Genomic DNA, 22001 nt, shown 5'->3' on the forward strand with positions numbered 1-22001 from the left:
CTCGCACGCGCGTCGAAGAGAGAAGTGCTGCTCCCGAGCGGTACGTGTAGTTATCAACGTGCCAAGCAATGCCGCGCTTCGGCTTCAAAATATCGAGCATAAAGCAAAAGTGACTTCTGCATATACGATTGAGAACGGGCTTCTTCTTATTATTTGTCGACGGGTATTTGTCGACGGTTTCTCGCCGCGTTGCCGAGCGTGCGTCTGATATTGAGAAAAGTCAAACATTTTTTTTTCGCTGCACCACCTTGCATTTCCCATTGACGCCTTCTTTTTCTGTTTCTTTCTTTCTTTCGGTACTTGCCGCGCTTTCGTCCTTGCTGCTAAAGCAGCACTCTACGGTGCTGGTCTCTTCCGGAGATGAGCACGTGAGCCTAATACAGTGTAGTCGTCTACAAGCATATACAGTAATCATTTTTACACCCTTAAAGATACTGGTGAGTCCGTGTGGATAACACCCTTACCCTCGAGTTTATGAAAAATATATTGTACACGACAGCGGAGATAAAACCACAATAACGATGAGAGAACCCAAAGTTGCAAACTGCGTAATAGTTGTGACCACCTGGCGAGCATCGGGATGCCTGACGCGAGAGTTCGAACGCGACATTTATTAAAGTTTATTTCGTGCATTTCTTTTCACAGCGAAGCTGCTAGCCTCTAGTTGGTCGGGATTCTTCACAGCGTCGTCCTCGTGAAAAAAAAAATACATACCATCAGCGATTAAAAAAACTCTTCAACGACTGAATCGAAAAGCGCATACATTCTTTGGTATAACGCATACAACATACAGCGCAGCATTCGTTTCAATAAAGAACAAGGCACGAAACAAGTATTCAAACCACATCATTGATTATGAGGTGCTACCGATAACAATGCGAAGCACGTAGCGCTCCCCGCATACGCTTCCCGGCAAAGACGCGCAAGCTGCCGCGACTACGGCAGCTTGCGTCGTAGGGTGTGACGTAACTAGCCCGCCCTATATAGAAGAACTAGCCTAGCAACTGATTTCACTGTTGTTGCAGCACCGTTACGGGTAGGGAGCGCATAGTTAGGGCTCCCGAGGAGCAGCGTGAATACGAGGAGCGGGAAAGGGGTAGAGAAACAGCAATACGACCAGCGGTAGCGTGCCGCCAAAATTACATTTACTTCCATTACTGCCATTACTCTAAATTGCCATTACTACCAGTAGCGTACTAAAGCTATAAAGCTAAACATAAGCATTGCTAAAGCTAAATAAAGCATTGCGTACCCCTCAGCAGTTGTAATGGTGGTTTTCAACAGCTTCGCTGGACATACAACTTCCGAAGGGCCGCGATGGTGAGTCATTCTTTTTTCTCGTCGTCTCTCGCATCTAACCTCGCGCTTACTTTGCCACAAAAAGACGCCACAAAAGAAAACTTCATTTGTTGCCCATCGACGATTCGATCTTACCTCTTGACGCTCATCTTCTTTAGCAATGAGACAAACAAAGCGCCCTTTATGCATCCATGCGATGGCGCTAACATGTTCAGCGTGTACAAAATGTTCGCGCTCTGAAACATGTATGAGAGTTGTTCGGTTCTGCAGCGACGAGAGCGATAGGACCGGAGGACGGGCATTTTCGCCTACGGAGTGGCGCGACTCCAGTCTGTCGTCCACGCGAGCTTTTAACCTAAACGCGCAGAAGACTCCGCGCTTGCTCCGTGGAATCGGTGTTCTATCGGTGAGCACGAGGCCCAGATGGCTCCATTTCGATGGGGAAAGAAAACGCTGGTGTACTTAAAAGTACGTGCCTCGTAAAGAACCCCAGGCGGTAAAAATTAATCCGCGCTCCACCATTACGTCGTCCCGCGTAAGCTGCTGGGCAGGATCGAGACGCTACAATTTAATTTTTTGAAACATGCTGAATCAGCCAGCCTGCAAGCGAATTCTTCTAGGAGGCATTGAAACAGGTTCTGTGTATTTGTAAGCGCAATTGCACTGTATGTAAGCGAGAGCCGGAAACGTCAAGTACGTATTCTCCAGCAACTCCCACAAAAGTTTAAAGTTTAACGAAAGGGCCTCGCCCTGGGTGTGTGGGTAAGGTCTCTAGCGCAGGACCAGACATATGTCAGCGTTGAAAGCCTTTTTGTTCTGTCGACGATAACTATGTGTATACCGCGTACATAGCGCAAGCGTCAAAATGATTTCCATGGCGCTTCACCGTAATTTGACAGGGTAGTACAGCTCGCGATTTTGAGGCATCTTACATGTAACTTCCACTTCACAGCCCGCTTCACAGCACAGGGATAAACGACAAACTTAAAGAAATCTATTCGTTGTGTGATAGCACTGATCCAAACTCTTGGACTTTTCCTCAATGCCTTATTGACACTCAGGTCCCTTTCATCGGATCTCAGAAGCCACTGAAACCTGTGCCTGATTGTGCATGCGTTTACGGAGGACGTAGCCATGTTATCCATCACCAGATGGCCCAACACGCTTGCCGTTCCGCGAGAGGGCATCTAATGCGCGACTAAAGTAGTGACTCGTACCTCACCTGAGTACGGGAGAGCTTTTGCGACCATAAAGAGATTAAAAGAAAGAAACAGCTGCCTTAGTGGGTACGCAGAAGCGTATTACAAAAGACTGCCATGAAACATAAAACGAAGTGACGTACACCAAAGGATAGGCATTCAAGATGAATCTTTATAGAACAACTCGTGACAAAAGCAACATAAGAGGAGCTGATGTGCATTTCAAATGCGCACGAGGCAAACTGGGAAAAAGCCAACTCACCAGGTTTGAAATTGTCGTCTTGTCTTCCACTGCGATTGCCTCCCTGTTTTCCTTTGTAATTCTTTTGCGTTCACGTACACCTCGACATTCCCGAAAGGTGCGCGACCAGCGTACCAAGAAATGGCTCAACGGATGAGAAAAATATATCTATACATATATATTTTTTAGTTGTTGTTGTTGTTGTTCGGTCGTTCACGCAAGTATTTCTCGCGAGCGAACCGCGATGAGTTCGCGCAAAACATGCAAGCAGGTCCTCGGCCGCGCGCGCGCGCCGTTTTATTCGCCTCCGTTTTCCATTTCCAAGTTGACGCTCGGCTTTTGCCGGCAGGAATCTTAGTTTGCACAAACACGCCGGTAAACAAAGGAACAAACAAACGAGCAAATACTCCACGCAGCAAGTTCCAGGGGTTGACCGCCACCGAGTCGAATAGCAGCAGTCAAGCGCAATGAATAGCGATGACATGAATTTACATACATGAATGACAAAAGCGTGCGCAGCATTTCTCAACTTTCTTTTTTCTCTATCTTTATTTCTTTTTCACCTATCCAGCGCGCGCGTGCGTCTTCTTCCTGTTCGCGATCCAAGAAAAGTCGCCCGTTCTGCTGTATTTCTCTCTCTATATTTTCTCTCTTTTCGTTTTTCCTGTCTCGCGTCATGTTCTCCCGTTTCCGAGTACACGCCTTCCTGGCGCAGACGCGAGAACGCGAGCACTTTGCACGCATGGCAGAGCAAAAGGCGCGAGATCATAGCGCCCGCTTCAACTGCTGGAGAGGAAACAAAACTTGGGAACTTCGACTAGCCTGAGAGGCGCTTCCGCCCGCCAATCGCATTTTCTCGCAATCTCCTCGGCTCGCACCCTTCATCTCGCGTTTCCACGTGACGAGGGACGAACCGAATCTGATTTATTCTATTGGCTTGATCGTTGCTCGTTTTTCTACGGGTTTGTACATCCTCTGTATAACGCCGTCGTTGCAGCACCCTGCCCTAACAAGAAGGAAGATGCGGAAGAGACGAAATCGCATCTCGAAGAGAAAACGACATTTCAGTAAGGTGCCCAGCATCGAGCAGCAGGCGGTAGCGAATGTGCCAAAGGAATGGGGGTATGGCGGTAGAGGGAGAGGGGTGGTAAGCGAGCGTGTGAGTGAGGGAATCACACCACGTGCGTATTCGGCGATGCGAAAATACCAGATGAGAAAGCCGATTCTGTACCAGCTCTGTGCTTCAGCCGAGGTTTCGCATTCGACGCCAAAAAGAGGTGCGCGCTCTAGAGAGTTGTGTCGCGACATAATACCAAAAAGGAAACGAAGACGAAGAAGAATGCGAAGCGGCCTGCATGTATTAGAAGGATAAAAGACATGGGCTAGCTAAACTCATGTATACGAATACAAATTTTTGTAGATCGCCTTTTTTGATCGGTATCTTTGCGACAATCTGCGCCAGTGAGTCGCAAGAAGCTGCATTGCTTACGTTAATTGTTTTATTGCTACCACTTTTCATCGCGGGCGGAAAAAAGGAGCAGCTACAATCAAGGGTAAGCTGAGAGTAACTCTCACACGGCGAGATAGCTTGACCGTGTTTCGGCTTACTTTGTTTTCAGTGAGAAATTCTAGTGCCGCTTGTACATTCGGCGAAGCACAGTTATACTTCCTCATCCGAGACCTCGCTTAGTTTTCTGCGTACGCCACACACGAGGTGCTGTGACATAATTGCGGCTTCTACTTTTACACTCGATTAGGTTCTCAGCGGCCTTAGCGCATCTTTATTACAAAAATATAAGGAAAAGCGTAAAGAATCACTTGATCGCGAGAGCTGCACTCTCACTTTTCACTGCCCGCGCACTGAAACTGGTGCTGATTATTACGTACCAGGGGCTGTACGTACTTGTTACAGCCAGCGGCTGGTGCGCACTCTTGTGTTATTATTGGTCGTCTACCTAGACTAAAATTGCGCGCAACATCATGATTGGGTGACTTCTGCTCCCACGAACAGTTCTAGCTTAGCTATAATTTCTTGTCAATGCGGGACCAGTTTGTTTCTTGAAACTTCACATGGAGCATACAATCCTGATTGAAGACTCATGCCGTCTGCACAAACTTCGTCTTTCCGCGATGATTTTTTTCAATTTCTCACGCTCTCTTCTGTCCCGGAAACGCGTTCAAAGACCACCGGTCTTTCCCAATGTCTTTCAAAAGTGATTCGTGTAAGTTCTTTTCTTGGACATCGAGTAAAGAGGAAAGAGCGCCCACACTAATCCCGCATCTCCAGCACACCCTCATTTGCTGGTCATTCCGAAGCAGGGAGATTGATTCTGCAACGCAGTGGTGCACCTTATTTGCATCTTGTCCTTTCCGCGAGAAGAAAAGAGAAAAAAAGGTAAACAAAGACAAAATAATTTCCAATTTCCTCAAACTTTGGTGCACGCGAACAAGTCTTTCAACTTTGGTTCCTCACGCAAAGCGGTTACATCACGTGGACGCCTCGCTTGCTTTGCTTTTGCCGCCAAACCACGTTACGCAGGCCGCGAAAAAGAAATAGATTGCTAGAAAAGAAGCAACTTTCCATTGAGCGCGAGGCAAGAGAAACGACATCATCAGCGCGAGAACATGTCGGTGTATAGCGGGCGCGGCCTGCAGGATGATGAAGGGTAAAAGAGGGACGCAAGGGGAAAAAAAAGAAAGGATGCGGGAAGGAAGCAGAAAAGGGTTAACGCGAGAATGGCTCGAAAGAAAAAGAAAACTCGCAAGACGCGCTCGTTCAGTTCCAAAACTGCCGCGGCGGTCTCGTTCGCCGCTCGCGCACTGCCTGCTCCGAGCACACGATCCCGCTTTAATTAAAGACAGCTGAAATATATGATAGAGAGATAGGGATACGCGACGCGGTGTAGTAAGGAGGTAAAGGGGGTAGGAAGGGTTGGGGTGGAGAGTGTATACTACCGGGGGCGAGGGCATGAAAGAGAACAGAGGATCTCCACGCGCCCACGTCGTCTCATCACGCTAGCGCGCCCTGCTGGTCGGTCGCTCGGCCACCATAGCTCGCGAAGACCATTGCTGCTCAGCCTTTCCGCTTTTGCTCTCTTTTTTTTTGGTTCCAGCCTTTTTGCGGCCGCATCATTGCCTGCGTCGGGGAGAAAAAGGACAAAGCGGCACGTAGACTGCAGCGTCTCGTGCGGTCGCCGACTCCACGGAGTGGAGTTCTGGTGATTCCCGAGGGAGAATCAGCTTTAGAATCAGTTTGAGCGTGGTTTCTACAACTAAAATAAGATTCGAACGTCGTGACTTCTCCTTCGTCAAGGTTGCTCTGCCCGCGTGCGAGTTTATGAAAATGTTCAAATACAGTTCCTGTGCAGTGTTCAGAACGCGAGCTCGGCACCTCTTGACTGCGTTTCTCAGAGACGCCGATTTGGTCGATGGTTGGTGGAAGAACCGTGCTAATATAATAAGGGGAACAGTGGTCGGCCCCGCACTTCAGGCAAACCGCGCCTGCTGCAATACAACTGCCACCAGTGTTCGTCGACGAAATATCCTCCATGGACCAAGCGCCACGCACTGTGAAGCTTCGGTAGCTTCACAGTAGCTTTCTGTAGCTGCAAGGCATTCAAATGAATGAATTAATCAAGTCCGGACATATCGTACCTGAATTTCACATTCGAAATTCCCAAGAGCGATTTGTTACACGACTCAAAAAAAAAAAAAAAGAAGCACGTAAACGTCGAGCATCCTCACGAATCCCGTGGCGCACCGACGCGGGCACAACAACGATAAGAACACTCCCTTCATTATGGTACATACGTCACCTCGGTTAATGTGAACCACGATAATACTAGCATCAAAATTAAGCATTCAACGAGTACGTTTCCACTGGCCTGGCATTATCCCGCCGAACGTGAGATACCTTGAAGGAAGTAAGTAGTAAGTCGGGCTCACTGAACCGAGAAATCCGGTATAAAAAAAACATACTGCTTGAGCTATGTAATGTGTTAAGTATATCGCACGATCGACCCGTTCGCGACATTCTAATAAAGTTAGCCTCAGTTTTTTACTCCAAGCCGAGTTCCGCGTTATATTAGCAAACCGATTTGTCCGCTCTGGTATGACTCCGTCGACTGCAGGGCGCATTCCATCCTTCCTAAAGAAAAGAATTAGAATATGAGAAAGGCACCCATGGGGATTTTAATACGCGCTGTAGAACTTCGCGCCTCCGGAATCCAGCAGATGGCTACTGCGGAAAAACGACGCTGTGCGAATCCGGACAAAGGGGGGCGGAGGGGGTGCAATTTCGCAGCCCAGCTGAGCGAGAACGCCCGCTCCTCGCACAGCGCTCATGCAGCCTCCGCGAATGCAAGCCAGGCGCTCCACGCATTTCTACGTTGGGTGTCCACGTCTTATTTATTCATTTTCCTTTCTTTTCACTCACTCCCTTTCGCGCATGCTGGATGCCAGGCGTGCGCTGGCCTGCACAACCTCGCAGACAAGAGACCTACGATGCGTCCTTTTCTCCTCTCCCTTTCGCCCTACCTTGCCAACCCCGTTCCACCACCTCGATCCCTCCACCCCTCGCATTTCCGCGCAGACGCCATATAGCAAGGTCCGAGCGCACAGGCTACGACTGGCCGAGCATCAACAATTTCCGCCGCGATTCTGCGAGGAGGACAGGGAACAAGATGCGAGAACTAATGAAAAATAATATAGAAAGGGTGGAAACGAACAAAACAAGAAGACTGAGTGGGGGGAAAAAAAGGGGGGGGGTACGGCGCGGAAACGCGCGGAGTTCGTTTCTTAGGATGCGAGCACTCTGCATGCCTCAAACTCTCGCGCACACTTGGCAGCCTTGGCTTCTTTTTTCTTTTTTTTATTTCTCCCGCCCGCCCGCCCGCTTTTTGCCTGCGTCCCCTGCTCTGACGTTACGGACGACGCAATAAGATTACAGAGAAGAGGTCATACTTTTTCCTTCTGCCAAGGTGAACCTGAGGAGTTTTCTTTCCCTCCTTTTCTCTTCATCCTCCCCAACCTCCTCATTCTGCTTGCCGAGATACCTTCTTCTTCTTCTTCTTCTTCTTCTTCTTCTTCTTCTTCGAGACATTCTCTCTTCCAAGCCTCTCTTTTTTTTTCCGTCTTCTTAGTCTTTCACCTCGTGCAACATGTTATTTGTCGTTTAATTTTTTTTGCCTCTGTCATGCGTTGCTCCTCCATATTTATTTCCTTACGTCAACTTAGTCCGTGCTGCACGTCTCACTGAGTTACTCTCCGTGACTCCCCTGCAACGGCTCTTCCGTGCATTATACAGAACGAACGCAGACACCGACATATTTCTATAAGGCAAGAGAGAGCTTATACGAGAAGGAGCTGGAGTGACAAGTATGCGCTTCGACTTATGACCTGCGTCTGAGAGAGACCGAAAGAGTTTAATGGAAGCTGAAGATGTCAGCCTGGTATATATGCAGGGCTAGCTACTTTAGGGGTTGTAATTGACATAAGAAGGGTTAAAGAAAAAAAAAAGAAAAAATTAATGATAAATACAAACAAAAAAATAAAAGTAATAAATTTCACATGACCTAAAGAGGCCGAACAATGTCTACATGTCCTGGCTGATGTGCTTTCAAGTGTGCAGCAGTTTTAAACGCAGTAAATACTCCCTCGAGGTGTATCATAATCAGCACACATATTCGTTAGCATATGCAGTATGAATGGACAAACATCGCTTGCCATTTATTTATTTATTTATTTATTTATTTATTTATTTATTTATTTATTTATTTATTTATTAGTTTATTTATATACAATTTCTCTCTTTCCAAAAAAAATTTAACTTCGTTCTTTTTTATGTGCTGGAGGTCGCCCCTGCGGTTTACTCTGTAGATATCAAAGCCTTTGTGTCTTATGTAAGCGGATTCTTTTCATAGACAAACGGGAAAGAAAAAGAAGAAGCAACAGCAGGAACGCCGCCTGACAAATGCGCGTATTTAGGACGCTATAGCCCAGAGCTTAAGGTCCCAAGACTCCAGCACGGATCGCTGACCGTTGCCATGGATTCGCGTGCTGCACCGAGAATCGAACGCCGAGAGAGGCCCCCTCCGTAGTCGAGCCCTTGGACGATTGCCGAAACAGTTAGGTTTAAGAAATGACGAGGCGGTGAACGAGGGTTACTAACCCGCTTACCTTGAGACTAGACACTGTTGTAGCGGTGGGGGCGGGAAAAAGAAAGAGGAGCGAAACGACAGACAACGAGAAACAAACAAATGAAAACGACACTGCGTCCTCCCGCCTTGTAAAGTAAGCACATATTTACAACGCCCCGGCTAGCAAACTGACGGGTTTCTGCAGTCCCGTCTACCCGAAGCGCGTGGAACGTTCGTACAGAGGCCGCACTGACGCCATCTCCCCCTGTGAGAGCACTTCTCCCGCGCGCACTGCGGCGAAGCGCAGACACTCAACCCCTCGCCTGGGCGTCATCGTCATCTCTCACTCTGCGCAGTAGATGCCGCCGCCGCCGCCAGCAGCAGCCACTCCGCGGGGGCCTAAAGACATTAGGCCCGCTCGGTCCGGCCGGCTGGAATTGCCGAAGTGCGAAACCCACGCAGAAACAATTAACCGCCCGCACATATGCGCAAGCACGCACGCACGCGTAGAGCTCCGCCGGTCTGACAGAACGAGCGCCCTGCTGTGCGTGTGACGAGAACCGCCGGTACACTCGACGTCGAGCGATGCGGTGGGGCGGCGTGCGCGCACCTCTGTGCCAAAGCTAGTTTGCGTACCGCAGTTGCGACAGGCACAACAAGGTGCGCTTTCGCGATTACGGCAACAGCGCCGAGCGCCTAACGCGGTACTTTCAAGACAGGTTGTCTCTCCACCTTTCTTTTTTTTGTCTCATTACTCGTTCGTTGCTCAGCAGACTCGTTTTACCACGTTACTTCACTCGTACTATATAATACTGCGTTTATTTGTTTACTTTTCTTCGTTTGTCGCTGCCTCATGCAGACCGGTAACGTGAGCGCTGAGCTGTCCTCGTAACATCGGGGCAAACGTTGTTACTCTGCCGGAAACCTTCTCGACCGCAGAAACTCGTCACTAATGTTTCCCCAGCTAACAATGCAGTTCCAGATAGGTCGTTACAAAACGGGTTAGGCATGTGTCAGGTAAACGTAAGCCGCTCTGGTCCAGATTGTGGTCACTTCTGGACAGACGAGTTTCGTCGTCCTTGGTAGGGACTTGTGCAATAAGGCGTCAGTCAAACGTTGTTTGTTCATTCTCTGAGTGCTACTTCGTACATCGTGCGTCGGTATTCATTGAACACCTTGGTGGTACTGTATCTAAAAAGAGAGGTGTCTCGCGTGGGCGCGCTTCTACTGGAAGCACCAGAATAGAAAGATAGGGATGCGAAAGAAAAGGCAGGGACGTTAACCGGAATAAATACCCCGTTCGATACGCCGCACTGCGATAAGGCGAGACAGTTGAAAAAAATTCGGAGGAAGGATGCGAAAATGTAAAATAAAACAAGTAAAAAAAAGTAAACGCAGCGAGGCGCCTCGCTAGAATCACAGCTTGTTATGCTGTATCTGTGCTTTCAACAAGTGCAGCAATGCTTTTGAAAGCCACCCATGTACCAAGGCTGTACTTATCCTTTAGCCTGGCGTCCTGAATCGGCTTCGTAAGAACTCCCATTCATCTTTGGTCAATTTCAAATAGTTTTCTGGCTGCAAAGTACTTTACGCTGCGTTATGCTGGTCACGTAACTGGGAGCACCGCCCTCAATAGCGCGCACTAAGTTTCTTTTTTTACACCCGCCGTGGTTGCTCAGTGGCTATGGTGTTAGGCTGCTGAGCACGAGGTGGCGGGATCGAATCCCGGCCACGGCGGCTGCATTTAGATGGGGGCGAAATGCGAGAACACCCGTGTACTCAGATTTAGGTGCACGTTAAAGAACCCCAGGTGGTCGAAATTTCCTGAGTCCTTCACTACGGCGTGCCTCATAATCAGAAAGTGGTTGTGGCACGTAAAACCCCATAATTCTTTAAGTTTCTTTTTTTAATGCACCTAAACACGTATATATTTGAACGGAAGTAGTTTTGTGCGGCGGTGAAACATCCAACGCAATTTTCGGCACGATCGCGTAGGTTATATCTACAGGTACGCGAGCATTACCTTACTAAAAGACATGTGTTTTGCCGCAATTTAACACACACAAAAGGAAGACAAAAGGTGTGTGTTAAATTGCGGCAAAAAAACATGTCTTTTAGCAAGCACCAACTAGGCCAACAAGCAGTTCTGTTGAACATTACCTTTCTCTCCAGTTCGTAGGTTGGCTTTATTAAACGAATTAGACAAACCAGAAACAAAGAAACATGCAGTACATTTAATGCTAAGGAAATCTCAAGTGCTATCAGTGGCGACTGCAGTCACATGAAAGTGGAACAGAAACACTGCCATGATCTCCCATTTCGGCGCGAATTAAAAGTGCAGATGTCCAAAATTATTTATGAGCCCTCCGATTCGTGCCTCTTTATCCGTGTATGCTCATATTAGACGCAAAATCGTATTACGACTACCTTTATGTTGGCCCTTCAACACCAAAATCTTTAAATGATTGTTCCTGTCGGCCATCATGTGACCTTTCGAGAGCAGTCTATGCGCCTCTCTGATCCACTGGACAATTTAGTGCTCAATGAAAAGCTTGCTTGCTATGAATGAGGCATGACTTTTTTTCTTACAGCGACACCGTCAGCCTCTTGGTGATCGGCATTTTTCGTGTCCACGTCCGTTATGAAAAAGGTGGGCCGTTCCCGGCGGCAGTGCCGGGCCAGGAGCAGTGTCTCGTACCCCCGTATGGCAGACGCTTCAAGCAGTCAGCAAAGTGAAGCGAACAGCGCATACATTCTTTAGAATCACGAATACAACCTCCACAACAGCACACGTTTCAATAAAAAACAAGAACAAAGGAGGCATCCAAACCCCATAATTGATGGTAAGACGCTCCTGATAACAATTCGAAGCACGTAGCGCTCCCAGCACACGTTTCCCGGTAAAGATTACTGTTCCTCAAGCTGCCGCGGTGACGGCAGCTTGCGACGACATGGGAGTGACGTCCCTAGGCTTTCGTATTGACACGTGCACTTGTCCATCTTTCATCGGGGACCCCGTTACCCCATCTAACAAATGTTATCCCCAGCCCCAGCCATAAGCGATAACATACGCCGCCGTCGCCCGCCGCCATGGTCCCCCTCCGCGGCCGCGCCATGGCCCTGCAACGCCGCAATTCCGTCGTCCACTGCCGCCGCTGCCAGCACGCTTGACCGTCGCCCAGCGTAGCGTTCCAAGGATGACCGACGTTTGGCTCGCCCCTGACCATCATCCACTGTGTTATCACTGCGGAGAAGCCAGTCACGCCTACCGCCGGTGCCCAAGCCGCGAAATGGGAATACGATGGTTTGCCGTCGACGCTCCGCCCCGCAGCAAGGTGAAGGCTCTCTTAATATCACAGACCACTTCGCCGCCACTCAGTGAGAGCCCTCGACGACCGTGCCTTTCGACGTCACCAGGCCGTTACCTCTCGCAGTAACGCCGACCATACAGTGGCCCAGCCCGGGGCCGGTCCGCCAGCCCATGTCCGGAAAACTAAAAGCAGCAACCGATGGAGGTGCGGTTGTTGTTCGTCGAACTGATGAAGATCATCTACCGTCGACAAAGACGCCGAATAGACTATTTCGACGGCATATCAACGAGACGCTGCCATCTCGACGAAGCCTAGAAACAAAGAATACGCCTGCGAAAGAAAACCTGACGACGCGACGTTACAGCCACAGGTCAACACGACGCAGCCGTGATCCAACACCAAGAACTAACTGCAACGCAAGACGAAGAACAACCGACCTCGACGTGCTTCTCGATGGCCACGTAGTCACCGCCTTAGTGGACGCAGCAGCCGACTACTGCGTGATTAGTGAAGCCATTGCAGCCCAGCTGAAGAAAACTAAGACTGCATGGGAAGGCCCTCAAGTCCGTACAGCTGGAGGACACCTAATAAAGCTGACCGGAATCTGCACGGCAAGAATTACTGTTCATGACCGGATCTACCCTGTCTAACGGTTGGCGTGTAATACCCCGGGCAAAAAGGATGCTCAAAAACCATGCCTAATCGAAACGGAGGATGGATTCCTAATTTGCTATGGTTGTCTCGCGTGGTTACCGGCCTGGCGGGCGCCCCGCAGTGCTTACAGGCCCCTTTTTGTGTGCGACCAAGGGGAGAACCCTTTCCACAAACTGTCCGACTCTAGGGGAGGCCCTTTCCGCGAACCAACGTCGCCTAGAAGAAAGGATCAGCCGCCCATTCCGGACCCGCGGGTTTCCACCAGAGGAAGCAAGCCCGGGAACTGACCGACCAGCAGAAAAGGAGCAGCCGCAAATCAACGACAGGGACGTGCAACATCGCCCACAAGAAAAGGAGCAGCCGCAAAGCAACAACGGGGACTCAGTGTATGTCACGTGACGTTGACGTGAGCAAGATCTCGCCTACTATTTTAGTGGGTCTATTTAAGGCGCCCTGCAATGTACTTTTCAATTAATTCATTCGCTTCTTCTTATCTTTCACCAACCATTGAATAAACAGTGCAAGTTTCGCACTAAAAATCGTCTCGTCCCTGCCTGCTCGCCAGGGTCTACCGGACGCCTGCAGCCCGCCGACAACGCCACGCTACTCAATAGTAACGCCGGTCGAGGTTCGAGAAACAGGCGTCGCAACACCTGTCATCTTCGTTATCCTCCAACAGTGTTCACGAGACGTCATTGTCAGCATGGAACTTCCTGAACCAACACGGCGCAATCATCGACCTGAAGACAAAGTCGATAACGCTGTCCGAAGATCAAGCGATACCGCTTGAGAGAGCTCATAGTCACCATGCCTTGAGTGTGCTTGACAAATACACGTCAATCATAGACATTGGAGCTAACCGCCTATGCTGCGCGTCGTGGAGCTTCAAAACGCCGAGCAGCGTCCTCTGCAGGGAATATTTTGCAGCCATGCCCACTCTGAAACAGGGGTGCGAGGTTAAGTCGCTTTTTACTTAAGTAGAAAAGAATCTCGTCTTGTTATTTTGCCTTGTATGTGACAACGCAACTTTATTGTAACTATGTTGCGTATTGTTATGTTTTATCTTGCGACTGTGTTTTGTATGTACTACATATTCGAAAGCCAATAAGTAGCGGTAATGTATTCGTGCGCCAGCATCTGCTTATAACATGTAACTAAAAAACTTTAAAAAAAGACTAGAAAGAGCGTAGCTTCCTCTCTGTGAATAACACTGGGAGAGCTCGCTCCAACCTTGGATTGTTCTCGAGAAAAACCATCACGTCGAGCCAAGCAGTCCTTACGATCAAGCACGATTGAAAGTGAGCTAGCTTCAAGGTGTTTCAAGATGTCATGATAGTAGCAATCTTGCTTCGATTGAGTTAATCTACATTGACTTAAGCACGACCTCAAGCGCCCCGTGCTAAGGTTGTAAAATGAAGTGAGGTTATGGGGCTCTTGAGCAGATCCTGAATTCTGTCACGATCATGTAAAATAGAAGTGTCGAACTATGAGTGATTATAAATTCGCGTCCTAATATATAAAACGAAATTTTGAGTGCCTTCCGCAACAGTGTTCACCTAATTGAAAGTTCGCATAAAATGTCACTGTGACTGGTATACGAAACATTGTACTCTACGGTCGGCGTATAACAGAGCGTAGTGTTCAACCCTGGCAAGCGTAGATTTTCATACAAGCGCACTGGTCACTCTGCAACGCCCTTCAAGCAACAAAGAATTACTCCATGCCCACCTTCTTTTCTGAATGCCTCAACTACGTTCTCTAAACGTAAGCAAGCCTTACTTGTTCCGTAGTCCCAACGTGCGCAGTGGGTAACGACAATATGGGCTGATCAAAGCAACTCTGCAACCCGAAAAAACAACGATGTAAGAAAAAAAAAGAAATATTGCCTACAAGGAGACAGCGCCCACCAGCAAAGCGTATTTTCCCGTGGCTATCCGGTCTTCCGAAGGAAAAGTACCGTGTCGAAAAAACAAACATAGGAAGATGCCTGCGCGAAACACTGAGGCAACGAAAGGCAGGATTGCCGACTCTCATATTACAGGCGTCCTCGGTCTGTTTACCTCGCGGAAAGGACCGAGTGCCGCCGCGCGAGTGGCTTTTAGTCCAACAACATGGCGCCGGTAACATCGGACTAGCTCAGCGGCAGCTGCACCACCAACAACCGCAACAGCAATGGAAGAACACGAGTGATGCAGTCATGTGCGCTTAACCATGAAATGAACATGTTTCTCGTCTTGCACTTACTTCCTGCTCGACTTATTTCTGCCTCACCACTGTATGTGCCAGATCGAAAAAGTGTGCACGCTGTCGTTGAGAAGAGTGTCCCATCGATCTTTGATATTGTGCGGAAGCATAGCGTACATGCGTACATTTCTCACGATGCAACTGCTTCGAAAAAGCGCTGTTACACGAACATGGCACAAACTTGCGCTGCTCCAGTCATGTACGGGATGACGAGAAACCAAACATTCCTCGATGAGGTTCGTGTAATTTTGTATTGAGCATAGGCATCAAAAGTAAACTTTCCCGCTCTGTAAGATTCAGCGCGTCTTACCGTTTCGCCTTCTTCCTTTCGTTTTTATTGCCCTGTCCGTGGTTTAACGAAGCCTAAAGCGCCGCAGAGCGCCGTGCATTTTTATTATTAACTAGCTTTTGGCCTTCTTCGCTTCATTATTTCTTACTTACCAGCAGAGCATCAACATTCATTCATTCATTCATTCATTCATTCATTCATTCATTCATTCATTCATTCATTCATTCATTCATTCATTCATTATCCTTTAAACACTTAATACCTTCTACATATTATGGCAATAATTGTTGGGAAGCAGCGGGGAAAGGGAGGAGTTGGAGAAGGGAGACCATAAGGCCTTTGTGCCCCGCGTATTTGTAGCCACCAAGTGTCATCATCGTGGTCGCAGTTGTCACGTAGGTACAATTCATTACTACGTGGTGTACGTAAACAACTTTCAGACTATCGCTTGGAATTACAGCAAGATAGTCAGAAAAAGAGAATTCAAATGGGAAAGGGAAGGAGGTTAACCGCAAGAGAAGCTACTGCTTTGCTAGCCTGCACCAAAACGCGATTTTCCTCGTGGGGTCACCATCTTCAAGATAGCTGTTGCTGGTTACGTCTCCTATGAGGTTTTTCTTTTATTTTTACTTACTTGCCTCAGTTTTTAATATATAATATGAGAAAGGGTGGAACACTGGGCTAATCGGCATCGCATAAAGAGCGCGACAAACGATTGCTGAGACACACACAACACGAGCTCTGTGTTGTGCGTGTCTCAGTCTTTGTTTGTCACCCCGTTTCCGCTACATATAGCAATCTCTTGCCATTTCTGCATATCATCTCCTATTTCACTTAAGAACTAATGCTACCGCGCTTCGTGCTCAATTACGCGATCCCTCCATATGCTCAAACTCAGGCAGGCAGCTCAACGGACTTCAAAAAAGTAAATGCTGTGAGAACAAAAAGAAAAAAGTTCTGTGAATTTTCGAGCGAGTTGCTTTCAACTGATTTAGCTAAGTAGTTCGCATTCGTATAAAGTCCGCATAGGTAAAGAAAAACAGAAGAACGTTGCCAAAGCGTCAGCAGCATGTCCACTTTTGTCTCGTGCATGGCGAGAAATTAAACTCTTAAAAATTCACATGGAATCGCGTGGCACCGCAATCTCGTGCAGCGTAACGTGGAAGCAACCTTCTTTTCCTTGGCAATACTTCGTGAGAATCGCGCAAAAAACCTAGGGGATGCCGTTAACAGCTCCTGTCGCGCTCTCGCGGTGATTCTCGTATAGAAGCGGCCCAACTTTGGGCATTCCAGAACTTCGCTGATTCACGGGAATAACGCCAGAGAACGCAGCAGCGTTGGACTACGATCACCAGAAGCGTGGAGGAAACGGCGTTCCTCTGGGGACACGTGCGAAGTTATCTGTCCGTTTGCACACGGGCGCGTCGGCAGTAGACGATGACGGGGAAAAAAAAGATGAAGCACGAAAAAAAAAAAGAAACAAATCAGTGAAGAGCAAACCAGCTTGTTTTAATACACTGGGGTACCATTCATCGCCGCTTTTAAGCCCCACGCTTGCTTTCGAAACGAGCCCGTAAAGGAAAGAAAATGGTATTTTGCGCAAGAGTAAAGTGGAAAAAGAAAGGGGGGAGGGGGAAAACAAAATAGCGTTAAGTGAAGAGAGAGAAGTGCGTTGTTACGAACCCATGCCAAACTTTCATTCGTATTACCCGCTTCAAATTTACGTCTAAAACGTAACAACCGGCACTTTTACTCTGTATGGCCGTCGCTGCCGAAACTTTTTTTACCGTTTCATTCTCACTAAAACGAGACGGCCTTGTTACTGCTTGCCCCACCGCCTCACTCTGCCCTGCGTGCGATTGCGAAATTAAACATTGATAGAACCAGTGCGTACATATTGTAGTTCTACGCGTGCCAACGCTAGAGTGATTCTCAAAAAAAAAAAAAAAAAGAACTTGTTAGCGGGACAAGAAAATAATGCTAGTTCAGATCTCTAAGAAAATGAACACTGCAAAGAGCAACATAAAAGGAACACAATTCAGTGGTTTCGTCCTCAAAACGCAAGCAGAGAAATAAGGGGAGTAATAACGCTAAGGTGTCCTCGATATGAGCGTCCTGCAGACACATAAGGTTTCCGTTTCATTTCACCATTTCCAATAATAAAGCATGCAGTATTGCGCAAAACCTTGAATGGCCGATGGACTCTTGGTCCGCTTCTCCAGATTGTAACTGTCGCTTGGCTTTCAGAACAACGATAACTGAGTCTCGATTTCCGGACATTACGTTTCGTCCTGAGCGCGCAATTATGTTCGTGTTTTCTCGATTGTCGAAATATGAAAGCAATGCTAGTATTCTTGTCGCTCTACTTCTGTCTGCTTTGTTGCGATGCCTGGCTATACAAGTAGACTAGCAGGCCGTAACCGCCCAACAGAAAAAGCACAGAGTTTGCAGCATTCAAGGCGGAGGTGTAACTGACAGTGCGGTACATTGTGCAATAATAAAGGAGAAAATATAGTTTTTTTTCTTTTTACTAATACGAATAAGGTATTCCCAATAAAAGTATCTTGCACATATTTAGGATCGTAGCTTTCTTTTTAAGTGTACCCATGCAGTGGCATTACATATTACAGAAAACCTTGCATTGCTGACGCGCTGTGTGTGTTTTCTCCAAACTGTAAAGGCTGCTGGGGTTTCTGAACACACGATGGATTAGCCTAAACAGGCACTATATTCCATCCTGCGCGCACAATATCTTTGTTGTTTATGTTTGCCCGCTTTCGGAATATGAGAACGATATTAACCCTTCTGACGCCCTATTTTCATCTCCTTTAATAAATAGAAAGCAGAGTTGCTGAAGCACTCAAGGCAGGAATGGAACAGACAGCGCATCAAATGATAGAAAAAGAAAAAAAAACAGGTTTCGCTCTCTCTTCCTGCAGGAACTAAAATAAATGGCGCAGACAAGAATGAGAGAATGAAAGCAGTTCTCTGTATTCCTTAGACGAAACACAATGGAAAGCGTCGGAAAAAGAGGCAGACCTGAGAGACGCCAAGGCGTTCGCTCTGGTATTTCACAGCTACAGATCCTTCGATGTATTGTTGGACGGCACAGAGAGATGCACTCGAGGCGTGGCAGACTCAGAAGCTTCGGCACTGGCGGGTACATTGCGGCTGCTGGTGTGCGAGGCGGCTGTTACTGCCTTACACTACATGGCCACGTAGCGAGTCTTTCTTTTTCTTAGTTACTGCAAGCGGACAGCCTTTGTGCGTGACAGGTGTCAAGTGAACATAAGGCAGTGGGAGGTACCACGGAAGACATCATGCACTGCGTTCAGCACTCGCCATTCTTTGTCGCGAGAATATTTTTTTTTCTTAACAAAGGACTTAATAAAGCAAGAAATGCCAGTTTGTTTGTTGCTTTCCTTTCCGCCGTCTTTCACTCTTTTTTTTTTATTTTCGTTTGTTTCACTGCTTCACCCTTCGACTGTCACCTCAGAAGCGTTGGTTCCTTGCTTTTACGGCTGTCCTGTAGAGCGTGCTTTGCCTGCGGCGCTCTTGTGTGATAGGTGAAGGCAACATTCAAAGACTTATAGCTCAAAGAAATTAGGTGATAGTGAAAGAAAGAAAGAAAGAAAGAAAGAAAGAAAGAAAGAAAGAAAGAAAGAAAGAAAGAAAGAAAGAAAGAAAGAAAGAAAGAAAGAAAGAAAGAAAGAAAGAAAGAAAGAGATGGCTCGCCGAACTTGCAACAGAAGAAAAAGATATATGCAATATATGGCATAGACATACGCTGAAGGCAACTGGATTGGCTCACCCAGCGAAGTTTAACTTCGCGGAGTGCACAAAACATTGAGAAAATGCTGCTGAAAATATATGTCAACGACATTTTTGTTGTATTTCTTTATTTTCTCGCATAAAACCGTTGTCAACTCTGTGGTGCAATCAATCTTATAGAGGAGACCAGCTCCCAGTGTTTGCCTGTGAGCAGAGAAACCTCTACGCTCGAACCAGTCTTAATGCACTTGAACTGCCTTCAAAGGATTCCCGAATAAGTGGGAATGTTAAGTCGAGGGCTCATTTTGAATATAGAACACGGTATTGCATCAGCTTGGCGCATGCAGGAGGAGTTGTGGCGCGAGTGTTCGAACTCGTTACGTCTTCAATTATTCAATCCTCTCGGAGCCTTACAAGCACTCTTAAAGTTCGAAGACTCGTTCAGACTCGTGTCGCGGAAGTGAAGTTAAACGACGGACAGGGCCCCGTGAATTGTCGCTCCGCACTGGAGTGAGGCAAATATCCAGTACAATGCTAATGGAAACGCGCGAGGCATGGTAAATGCTCAAGGGTCCGCGAAACACCACTGCAATTAGCAATTAGCAAGAAGGCCTTCAGGAACCAATTAGCTTTCACGACTGTGCAGAGACTACGGCAACCACTCTTCTCCTTAACAGGCCACGCGTACAAATGGACTCAGTGGATAAACACGACTAAGAAAAAAAAAGAACCCGTACGTTAACAACTAGTGAAGAAACGCGGAGGTGACTCTACTAATTCGTACCATTTTGTCCGACAGTTCACCATAGAGATACGTTCAATACCAGAATGCCGAATGCACCATGCAAGCACCTTAACCAAATTTGTGTATGATTTTATTCCCTATTTTATCAAATATATACGGTGTGCGTGTTCTAGTTGAGAACATAATGCTGCTGACCTTCACAGCAAGTTCTTGGCCACGAGTGGATACATGCGAAACTGTTATTTTGCTAATTTTTCTTCTCCATACAGAGCGCACAAAGACGAGGGACGAAGAGAAAATCGCATGTACACATATATGTGTGCATGCGTCATGGGTACCGTTCGTCCCTTCTGTCAATTCCATGTGCCCGCTGCACGCAGAAAAACTGAACATGAATCAGCAGCTCGTCTAAGCCTTCGCCCAAATTTTCTTCCATAGTTTTAGTTTTGAAACCCCACTAGATCGAAAGCTAGTTGTACAATACGACGATATAGCAGACACGAATGCTACTGCGCCAACAATTTCGGATTGTATCGCTATATGTGACCTATTAAGAGATTTATTAACGCTTACTAAAAGCTGCGCAACGTGTATATATATCTCTGAAACCATGTTACGGTCGTCGCTTATCACTATGTTCCTGATTTTATTCATTTGTCTACGATCTCAGAGGTGCTAATCTGCGAGAGCTGTGCGTAACACTTAAACAGTGAAAAGTCTGGTAACTTCCAAGTAACCGCATACGAGTAATGTGCGTAAAGATCAGAATGGTATCCACCGATGTAACTAAGTCTAACAGGGCTTACTCGCTGAAAATTATTAGCAGCTGTTGAAGCAAGAATCTGGCCAGTACCGAGTCAGCGCAATATTCCATGCGTTGCTGGAAAATACAGTGTTTTCACGATGCCAATGCAACATTCGTTCTCTGTTTTTTTCTCTAACTTTCTTTTTTTCTTCTTGTTGCAGCCCTTTCACCGTCGGTGCAGGCTGCAACCTCTTTTCGTTCGGACATCGGCGACGACACGCCGGCAGGTGAGCACATCTCGGTTTTCTCTAAGCATTGCGAACCTCATAAACACTGAATTCGCGTTCAACATCGGAAGTACGTTATTCAATTTTTCAACCGAAAGATTTCGGTGACAGGTGAGCGCATCTCTTGGTTGAAAGCTTTAAAGATCATATACGATGCACGGCTGCAGAGGGTGAAGTGTTCTTAGGTCGTTCAAGATTTCAGCAGGCAAGACGGAGCTTGCCTCGTGAAAATTTGATTGTTGTCCGAGTACTGTGGGGTACAGCCCGTCTTAAAAGAAAGTAAACACATCCAAGCTTACCCTTCCAAACATTTGATAAGAGCGTGTTTGGCGGGCCAGGCGCGACATTGGTCGCAGCGAAGGATGGCTAGAATTGCTATGGGACAGCTCCAATGGCTTCCGTGCCTTTCTCCGCAGAATGTCGTAGTCTCCTATGTACGTTATCCTAGCATTCAAGTACTAGCGAAACTTTCTAACGCAAGCGAGCGGCCTACTTCAATCCACTGGGAAAAGTTCTGTGTAGTGACACATCAGGGCTCGCTGTGGCAATTGATCTTCTCTCGTCCGCAAACAGAAGTACGTAGAAGTAGGTGTTGAGGAAAGTTGGAGGCCAATCCAACTATTGTTGAGTCCGTGCCGTAAGAAGACAACGTGCGCATAAAAACGCACTCGATAGCCAGCATTCATTAGTTTGCAATCAACCATCGAATATCGTTGTGTGTGTAACGTATCTGTGTTGCGAAAGTTCATGTCACGCAGTTTCAAAGACTTGCAGATAAAACACTGGAACAAGCTGGTAAAATGCTATGCATGTACACGGCGTCATCTGAGCCTTCTTTTTAGCTAGAGCCCATACTTTTGAAGCGGCAATCAAGAAAGAGAAGGTGAGAATTTATTCAAAAGAAGGCAGATAGATAGATAGATAGATAGATAGATAGATAGATAGATAGATAGATAGATAGATAGATAGATAGATAGATAGATAGATAGATAGATAGATAGATAGATAGATAGATAGATAGATAGATAGATAGATAGATAGATAGATAGATAGATAGATAGATAGATAGATAGATAGAT

The 22001-nt window shown here is 47.2% G+C and overlaps 1 protein-coding gene across 2 annotated transcripts in view; it reads left to right on the plus strand.

Moving 5' to 3' along the window:
• The window catches only part of LOC126521459 (potassium voltage-gated channel protein Shaw-like), a 239735-nt gene that overhangs the window by 67792 nt on the left and 149942 nt on the right, over nucleotides 1-22001 (plus strand). For both annotated transcript variants that reach the window (XM_050170162.3, XM_050170164.3), the window contains exon 2: nucleotides 20857-20922. The gene's annotated coding sequence lies outside the window, so the exon portion shown is untranslated. The remainder of the gene's footprint in view (nucleotides 1-20856; nucleotides 20923-22001) is intronic.

This window comes from Dermacentor andersoni, chromosome 6, assembly GCF_023375885.2.
Source record: "Dermacentor andersoni chromosome 6, qqDerAnde1_hic_scaffold, whole genome shotgun sequence".
Lineage (NCBI taxonomy): Eukaryota > Metazoa > Arthropoda > Arachnida > Ixodida > Ixodidae > Dermacentor > Dermacentor andersoni.